A 9,244-nucleotide genomic window follows, 5' to 3' on the forward strand; every position below is an offset into this window, starting at 1 on the left:
AAATCGCATGTAAAAATCTTTAAATCTGTCACCATTAACAGTGGCATAGTGCGAACTATGTTGCAAATTCAAAAAGAAAAAAAAGAAGAATATCTTAATCTGATATTCTTTTCCTATGTTACATAGTTTTACTTTTTATTCAGACTAGATGAATTTAGGGTGAATGTGGATATAAATGCCTTAATTCTTAATATATGGTAAAAGAATATAGCTTTGATTTGATGCTATTTAATGTTTTATTTAATTTACATGATCTGTATTAAAGTTGGTCTGTGATAATTGAGAAATAATTTTCATAGTAAAATCTGCAAAAAATACAAATTGTTTGTTGACTTGTTTAACAGTATATTTACAATGTGCCCACTGGAACGGGACGGAACTGAACGGGACGGAACGGTTTGTACCCGCATTTTGTTATCTTACCGGCAATTTTAAGTACAGTAAATTTATAGCCGACGATATTGTAAAATCATAATTTCAGGGTATGGGCGCCTCAGGGCAGAAATTTCTCAATATAAACTGTATGTGGCCAACGAAAATTCGAAACTTTTTTTTCGTATTAGGCAGTTTATTAATGAATTGAAGCAACATAAAATTTACGTGCTATATAATAGCATAATTTTAATTAGTTCTATTACAAACAAATTTAAACAAGACAAGTCGTTGGAGGAAATAAATGCACACAAAGCTGCAGCAGGACCTAGTATATAAATCATGATCTTTATCTGTCTACAAAGGCATGGTTACTATAAAAACAGCATTGCGCAAGGATATAAAATCATTAACAAATACTAAGTCTTACGAATATTCTCTCTCAGCCGACCCAATTATTTCAACACAGTCATCAATGTACTATTTTGATATACAAGTATAACCTTCACCTTTCTAGCTACCGTTCTGTCGTTTGTGTCACAAAAGAATGACTAGTTATTTCAAAGTCTATTCGTGAATCACAGAAGTGATGTATAAATGTACTTTTGAATGAAACTATAACCCTTTAAAGTATTAGTGTGACATTGATGTTTAAACAACAAACTTGTTCTCACTCGTCACAAATTGTTTTAAAAATTCATTTATTTAATCCAAATTATTATAATATATATATATATATCATTGAATGAAAGGATATGCACTGGGCATGACTATCAATTCATTATCATATCATGAGTTTGACATTCAAGTGTAAACTTGACCTTTGGGGTGCTGAACTAAGTTGTTTTAACTAATTGTTAACAAGCAGCGTATTTATGCGTATATTTTTACGAAATTCATGAATAACAAGCTATACACAAAAGGAGATCATGACATCTGGCGTACAAGTGTGACCTTGACCTTTGACCTAGATCTAGTGCTCGACACATCGTCTGCATGTGCCATACTTTTATATAATTTAAAATAAAATTGTTGAAACGAAACTGTAACGTTACAAACGCTATACAGGCATTCCCGTTGCACCCGATTGAGGTTATCCATGCAGTAAAAGCTGTATAAAGAGTAGAATTTATAACTGGAAGAAAATAAAGATGACAACACCTGTATTTTGTTGTTATGCAACATTAGTAATGTCTACTTTATAATAAAATATCCATTTAAAACAATTAAAAGGCTTAAACTTATAGCAGATTTGTCTGATGATGAATGTCGAGTCGGGTAACAAAAATTACTGGAACAGTAACATTGATAACCTTTAAAGCGTTTGACCTCAACGACCCCGTCACCTAGAAACTGCAACTTCCGGTGTATAATTGCAGTAATATCCTTGTAGCCGTTGTTAGTGTCGCGTTCATAACAACCGTCAGTAATCGCAGTCAACTTGTTTAAACAACTTCTCCAGTGCATGTTTAACTTTACTGAAAAAGAAATGAAATCCATTTAGGACATTTTAACTTCCAGAATAATTATTCATCAATTCAACTTCACGAATTCATGATTTAAACCTTATGAATTTGTGATATCAACATACAGCGTTTCATTTGAATTTAGTCATGAATTCACGATTTCAGCTTCACGATTTCAACTTCACAATTTCACGCTTTCTACTTAAAATTCATGAATATTCACGTTTTGAACTTCACGTTTCCAACTTCGGGAAATCACGAATTCATCTACGTAAAGACAGAATTTCAACTTGCTGAATTTGTGATTTTGACTCCACGAATTGTCGTGCACGTGAAATTGTAAAGTAGAACTCGTGACTCCATGAAGTGAATCGTGAACTCGTAAAGATGAAATCATGCACTTGTGAAATTAAAATAGACTAAGTGAACTCATAAAGTTGAATTCATGAATTCGTGAAGTTGTAATCGTAACTTCATGAAGGTAAATTATCATTCGTAAAAAGTGTAAACAAACATGTGTTCTGTTTTAATGATAGTTCCTCATTTTTACAATATGTACCTCCTTTGCCAAAAGTGGCAGCCATTTTTTGTGTCGCCTTGAAAAAGGGGTTACCTTTGTCGGCGGTGTCGTTGTCGGCGTCGTCGTCGGCGTCGTTGTCGGCGTCCCCTTAAGCTTGTCCGGAGCATAAGTCAGACATTATAAGTCGGATTGACTTCAAACTTGGTATGCATGCTTCTTATAATGACCCGAAGTGCAATGTTCAAGAACCGATACTCTGCACTTCTTAATTTTTGAGTTATTGACCTTTGTTAATTTTCATACTTTATTTTTGTCCGGGCCATTTCTCCTAATGTATAAAAGCTATGGACTTTAAACTTCATAGGATGATAGATCTCATAAAGAAGAAGTGCAATGCAGAAGAACCGGTACTCTGCATTTCTTATTATTTGAGTTATTGCTCTTTGTTAATTTTCATACATTATTTTTCTCCTAAAGTATAAATGCTATGGACAAGAAACTTCATAGGATGATAGATCTCATTAAAAAGAAATGCAGTGCTCAAGAACTGGTATTCTGCATTTCTTATGTTTTGAGTTATTGTCCTTTGTTAATTTTCATATTTCATTTTTGTCCTGGCCATTTCTCCTAAACTATATTGTTCACAAGGCGTCACATCCGACTCGCGGAGTTCTAGTTTTTCGTAATTATTCTACAATGATTTATTGGCAAAATATGAAACAAAAATAATATAAATTGTTGATTTGTGTGAATTAAAAACTTCTTTGTAAGTATGAAGGAAAATATTAGCTCAGCATCAGTATGTAAAAGATTGATTATCAGTTTTCATAAAGGTGATTTTAATCTTATCTGTATATGATATATTGGAAATGATCCTCAAAATGGCAGCCAGGGAGCTAGGTAATACTTGCATCTTTATAGAGTTCCGCGTTCTTAAGAGATATGTAGATTTTAAAAAGGTGTTTTAAGATGCATAGAATATATATATCTTTTTTATGGAAGCGTTCTTTTAAATTCTCAGATAAGAGTTCGACTAGGTATTGATATATTCTATTTTTTAAGGTTTCGAACTAACAGTACTGTAAGACTTTAAAAAAGCTGCATATTTCGGGTTCCATCTAACAGTACTTCAAGGTTTTTTTATTGTTTTTTTTTTTGTTTTTTTTTTTTGTTTTTTTTTTTTTTTTTTTTTTTTTTTGGGGGGGGGTTGTTTGTTGTTTTTTTAATATTGTTAACATTTTATAAAAAAAATAATATAACTACTGGTTTTCTTGAAATGGTTGGGAAGATATGTACATGCGTACTGTTGTTGTTGTTGTTGTTGGCTGCTGCTGCCTGCTGCTTGCTCTTTCTCACTTTTACCTGCAGATATTGTTTTGAATAATTACAATGAAATGATTGATGTAAAAAATTATGTTAAAATAAAAATTTTTAAACATTTTAATTACTGGTTAAAAGGCCCCTATATTAAACGCTTGTTTTTTATATAATCCGGGAGCCGGTTTAGGCGATTGGGTGTGGGGGGGCGGGTTTTAAAAAAAGGTTTTTTTAAAGGGGCCGGCCCCCGGAAAAAAACAAAAGCAAAAGAATATGCATTTGGGAAAGGGCCAGGGGGGAAAATTTTTTTCTGCTAAATCTTCCCGGGGGGGGTTTTTGGTTCAGGGGGAAAAGGAACGAAAAATACTGTGGGGTCAGTTTCCGCCAAAACGGAAAAAAAACGGCCTTTTTTCAAAACCAAAAACCTCCAGATTGTAGCAAAAAAATTTATTTGGGTTTTTAATACTTGACCCTTTGCCTGTGGGGGGGTTATCTGGCCTTTCACCCTTAAGATTTAAAAGCCCGCGGGCGAGTGGTGGTCTTGGTTTGGGTTTTAACCCCCGCGGCCCCTAACAATTATAGCCCCACCCCCTATAAAGGTTTTTAACCCAAAAAGAAAGGGGACCTTTAAAAACTTCGAAATTTTAAAAAAAATAAAAAATAAGGAATTTTAAGGTCTTTTTAAAAAGGAAATTAATTTTGTTTTAAAGAAAACAATATAAAAATTGTGTTATTTTTTTTTAATTTGTATTTTGGGGTTTTTTTGGTTTTTGCTTATTTTTTTTTTAGGAAAGTAGTTTTTTTTCTTTTTTTTTTGGTTTTCAGGGGTTTTTTCGGCATTTTCATTTTTGGTAATTAATTAAATGTAGTTTTAAATAAAAATTTTTAATTGGTTGGGGTGGTTTTTTTTTTTGGTTTTCCCTAGTTTTTTAATTTTTTAATAAATTTTTTAAAAAGGAATAATAAATTAAAGGGCCCTTAAAAATCCATTTTCAACAATTTTAATTTTTACAAAAATTATAAGATTGAAAAGGTTTAAAAAAGGGATTTCCCAAGTGGCCTGGCTTAAATAAAAATTTCGGGTGGGCCTTTATTAAAAACAAATGACCAATTGGTGGCCATAATTGAATTAAGGGGGGCCCGGTCAAAATTTAGGGGGTTTTATTGAAAATTTCATTTGGGGGTTCAATTGAAAGGGGTTATGGGGGCGGGGCCCCCTAATTAAAGGGTTGCGGGGGGGCCTGGCCCCAACCCAAAGGTGCCTTTATGAAAAAAAGTAAATTGGGTTTGGAAATTAGGGGATGAGCCAGCGGGCCTGGTCTAATTCAAGGAGCCAGTAATATTGGAAAGCACTGCCGGGACAAGGGAATGAATTTGTAGGCGGTCGGTTGCTTATTCTAAATAATGGGAGTGGCACCTTAGGAGATTTGGCTTCTTTTATACAAGGATTTGTAGACCACCTGGCTCCATACTGACGGGTTGTGCAAGGGTGGCTGGCTCTATACTGACAAAAGATGCTCTTCTACAGCTAGAGGCCTTTAATACCTTGAAATGGTGTGCAGCTTGGCCTTCTCTTTAACTACTGACAATGGTGTTTGCAGGGTTGGTCTGGCTCTATACTGACAAGGGATGTGCAGCTGGCCTGGCTCTTTACTGACATTTGTTGTGCAGGGTGGCCTGGCTCTATACTGAAAAGGAAATGTGCAGCTGGCATGGCTCTATACTGACAGAGATGTACAGGTGGCCTGGCTCTATACTGACAAGGGTGTGCAGGGTGGCCTGGCTCTATACCGACAAGGTGGCCTGGCTCTATACTGACAAGAATGTGCATTGTGGTCTGACTATATTGACGAGGATGTGCAGCTGGCCTGGCTCTATACTGACAAGGATGTACAGCTAACCTGGCTCTATACTGACAAGGATGTTCAGGCTGGTCGTGCTCTATTCTAATAAGGATGTGCAGCTTGCCTGGCTCTATACTGACAAGGGTGTGCAGGGTGGCCTTGCTCTTTACTGACAATGGTGTGCAGGGTGGTCTGGCTCTATACTGACAAGGATGTGCAACTGACATTGCTCTTTTAACTGACAATTGTGTGCAGGTGGCAATGACTCTATAACTGACAAGGGTGTGGCAGCTGGCCTGGCTCTTTTACTGACAATGGTGTGCAGGGTGGCATGGCTCTATACTGACAAAGGATGTGCAGCTGGCATGGCTCTTTACTGACAATGGTGGTGCAGGGTGACCTGGCTCTATACTGACAAGGGTGTGCAGCTGGCCTGGCTCTTTACTGACATTTGTGTGCAGGGTGGCCTGGCTCTAATACTGAAAAGGATGTGCAGCTGGCAATGGGCTCTAATACTGACAGAGATGTACAGGTGGCCTGGCTCTATACTGGACAAAAGATGTACGGGTGGCCTGGCTCTATACTGACAAAGGGTGTGCAGGCTGGTCTGGCTCTATACTAATAAGGATGTGCAGCTGACCATGGCTTCTATACTGACAAAGATGTACAGGTGGCCTGGCTCTATACTGACAAGGGTGTGCAGCTGGCATGGCTCTATACTGACAAAGGTGTGCAGGTTTTGCCTGGCTCTATACTTACAACGGTGTGCAGCTGGCCTGGCTCTTTAACTGACAATAGTTGTGCAGGGTGGCCTGACTCTAATACTGACAAGGATGTTCAAGGCCCTGGTCTTGCCTCTATACTAATAAGGATGTGCAGCTGGCCTGGCTCTTTTACTGGACAATGGTGTGCAGGGTGGCCTGGCTCTATACTGACAAGGATGTTCAGGCTGGTCTGGCTCAATACTGACAAGGGTGTGCAGGCTGGCCTGGCTCTATACTGACAAGGATGTGCACGGTGACCTGACTCTATACTGACAAGGATGTTTAGGCTTGCCTGGCTCTATTCTGACAAAGGCTAATTAATTTTGGTTCCAGCAGTGTCATAAGCAAATTTTTATGAGCTTTTAAAATTTATACTTATTACAAAAGCTTTTATTAAATGGTTTCAGTTAACCTATTTGCATTAAATTCAAAGCTGTATCAAACAAGAGCGATCAGTAATCACATGTGTCGCCTCATGATGGCCAATTTCATGTTGGGACAAAGTTTGTGACAGACGGACAGACAGACGGACAGTGCACAACTAGACTTGGTACTTATCATTCCTGTAAAGTTTGGATAAAATTGCACCAGTAGTTTATGAGGAGTAGTCCGGACAAGCTTTTGCGTATCTGGCAACATACAGAAAAAACACCTTTTTATCAAAGGACCGTAACTCGGCCAAAAATCCTTCAACTGGAAAACCCGTGCAATATGCGCAAGGACTTGAGCTAACAGATCAATCCTGTAAAGTTTCATTGAAAATTGCCTTCAGTGGTATAAGAGAAGTAGTCCGGACAAACTTTAAAAATAAAAATTATTTAAAGGGCCATAACTCTGACAAAAATCCATTGAACCCGGAAAATGCTGATAATATGCACAACTACCCTTGGTACTGATCAATTTCCTGTAAAGTTTAGATGAAATTGGCAACTAGTAGTTTATGAGGAGTAGTCCGGACAAGGTTTTGTGTATCTGGCAGCACACAGAAAAATACACCTTTTTTATCAAAGGGCCATAACTCGGCCAAAAAATCATTCAACCAGAAAAACCCTTGCAATATGCGCAAGGACTTGAGCTACAGATCAAACCATGTAAAGTTTCATTGAAAATTGCTTTTAGTGGTATAAGAGGAAGTAGTCCGGACAAAACTTTAAAATTAAAAATTATTAAAAGGGCCATTAACTCTGGCCAAAAATCATTGAACCGAAAAATGCTGACAATATGCACAACTAGACTTGGTACTGATCATTCCTGTAAAAGTTTGGATGAAATTGCACCAGTAGTTTATGAGGAGTAGTCCGGACAAGTTTTGTGATGGACAGACGGACAGACAGACGGACAGACAGACGACGGAGAAGTGATCCCTATATGTCGCCACTACTCCGTAGAGGCGACACAAAAATTCGGGAATATGCCTCTCTATAAAAGTCTGGGTAGAACTGTGGTGGATTAGATAATTCATTTACCAATTTAATCTTGAAAAGATATTTACATGTAGAATAGAAAATAACAAATGAAAAAAGGATAAAACATTCAGCTGCTGTATAAGGTATAAACTGTGACAACATTACCATTATAGAATATTGTAAACATTTTAAGAAATCTGCAATCATAACGCATAGTAGAATTATACGCAATAATATAGAAATATTTTTTTTACCCTTGAATAATTTTTTAAAAAATTTCCCGAGAATAGTAAAACCCACAAGAAAAAACAAATCATTTATATATGTCTGTTTAAAAAGTATAGAAAAAGTGACCTCAAAAAAATCTGAAAATAAATAATGCATGTACTTGCATAATATAATAAATATCGTACATAGGTTGGTCGATATTATATATACAAGAATAGAAACATCTGCTTTACATTTCCATTCAAATAAACTCCCGTTAACTCGTACAACATTCAGAACACCTTGCCGCTTTCCAATAATCATCTCGGCATCGAATTTATAAAAAAAATAGCTCTTCCGACATAAATAACCATTAAAAAGGCATTTTGTGATTTATGAATAACCGTAATCTTTGCTCAACAGACAATTAGTATTCATTTATCATTGTAAAGTAGAACAATAGAAGGAATTTATGTTGTAAAAATCATTGGTAGGGTGACACTAAATCATTTTTATTTAGTGACAAAACGTTCCTGCATATACATGTTGTACTATTTTCTTCAATTATAATTCATCTGTTCTTATGGGGTCAAATTTTCATAGTTAATTCACTTTCCTTAGAATAAATTGGTACATTTCTTTCTTACATTGATGAACTATATGAAACACACGACTGTAGAAGTGTATGTGTATAAATGCGAACTTACATATTAATGTTAATGCTACCCCCTTGTAGCTGAGAGCTTGCCTGGCCTCAAATGGTTGGTGCATCATAATTAAAGCCACCGTTCATCCCTGCGTGATTATTGTAAGAGGTTACTCAATGGGTTCGAATGACTGAAGTCTATGCATTTCTTAGCTCAAGCAGGTTAGGTGATATTGACCCGTTTGTAACACCCGGGGTTAGCCAAAGCCATCTTTCATGTTTCGGTGCCATATGACCTAAATTGTGTTGGTGTGTCGTAAAACCATACATAACATAACCAATGTTAAAGTTATGTTTTCTTTTATAGTGTGATATTTTATAGTTGAACAGGAATTTAGTCAAATGCGTACCTAATGTTGTCTGGATAATAAACAGCACAATAATAAGTATATGATTATTTATCTACGTATACAACAGTTTTAGGACAACTACCAATAGAACAATGTCTCTAAGGATTTAGTACGAGAATCATCATGGACAAATGACGTTAGGGCGGAATATTAGGACGCACGTTATTAAAAGAGATTTCAAGAATGAATGACATAAAAGGGTTTGAGGACAATTCACTTTAGAGTTAGAGAACGATTAACATTAAAACAGAATTTAAGCAGGAGTGATATTAGAGTTTAAGAATTAAGGGAC

Source organism: Ruditapes philippinarum, unplaced genomic scaffold (genome assembly GCF_026571515.1).
Source record: "Ruditapes philippinarum isolate M1 unplaced genomic scaffold, ASM2657151v2 ctg9896_1_1_1_1, whole genome shotgun sequence".
Taxonomy (NCBI): domain Eukaryota; kingdom Metazoa; phylum Mollusca; class Bivalvia; order Venerida; family Veneridae; genus Ruditapes; species Ruditapes philippinarum.